The following is a 1303-nucleotide window of genomic DNA, read 5'->3' on the forward strand; positions in this document are numbered from 1 at the left end:
TGGGAATGGGTGGGTAGGGAAGTGGGGGGCGCTATGGGGGACTTTTGGGATAGCATTGGAAATGTAATTGAGAAAAATATGTAATAAAAATATCAAAAATTAAAAAAAATATATTTTTAAAATCATTATGAAAAATAGGTCTTAAAAATTCAAAATCTACAGAGAGCATTGAAAAAAATCAAAATAGTAAAAGCAATGAATGTTCAAGTCTCTTCAAATCCTGATGATCTGACCACATTTGACTATACTCTGTTCTGAAGGCTCCCTACTGCACAGAATCATTTGGTGAGAAACTAGAGCAATATACAAGCTTAGACCCTGTTTGGTGATATATGCTGCTACCAGGACATTAACATTGATGAGTGTATTTATACCACAAACAATACAAACCAGAAGCCACTCAGTCCCCGCCCTGCCCCTGTAGTACCTTTGCTAAGCATCTGACCCATGGCACAGACCCTAACTCTTCTCATTCATGTTGCTACCTGAACATCAGTTTGGAAGAAGCAGTCACGCCTGCATAGAGACCAATCAGCCTTGGGCGTGGAGGTGGAGGGTTAAAAGAACTGTGGTTCTGAGAGAGGCATTGATTTGCCTCAAGACAGAACCAATCTAGTGTCACATATAGAATACAACATTGACCACAATTTTTCTTAAATGGCAGAAGCACTTAAAGAATGTCAAGCACAGCCATGACTCTCCATTTCCCAGGTAAATAAATAATGACCAACAAGATCAGAAGAACATGGAAAGGTCATTCAGCTAGTCAGGGTGGAAACAACAGAGAACTTCGCCTCTTTTCTCTGGCCTCTTGGGATGAAGCTGAATATCCAGTGTCTGTCATGTTCTTGATCACGTAAGTTTAAGCTAATGAAATCCTCTACCCAAGACTTCTACTAGTAAGAATTGATTATGCCTTTTGGTGAGCATGGGGCCATCTCAAGTACTGGAATCAAGGACTAGTTAGATTCTAGAGTTTCATTATGATCTGGATATGCCCATGAGGATTGTAGAAAATGGTGAGTTTTAAGAAGAAGCTGGCAGCTTCCCCAGCCCTAGAAACCAGAAACTCTGTAGTCAGCCCCAAGCTGATGATACCTCATTGAGGGACCATTTAGGAATTGGCTCATTTTGGTAAGATGGGAATTTCAAAAGATTTTGTGAGTTTGCATCTGGAAAGGGAGGATGGGGGAATAGGAGTAGGTTATAGAGATGCTAAACTCAAGCCCTGAAATGGCTCCTGGGGCCATCACATTGAGTCACAGCTTCCTAAGCATGCTCACAAGTGTTTTCTCACCAGGTC

Source organism: Mus caroli, chromosome 4 (assembly GCF_900094665.2).
Source record: "Mus caroli chromosome 4, CAROLI_EIJ_v1.1, whole genome shotgun sequence".
NCBI classification, from domain to species: domain Eukaryota; kingdom Metazoa; phylum Chordata; class Mammalia; order Rodentia; family Muridae; genus Mus; species Mus caroli.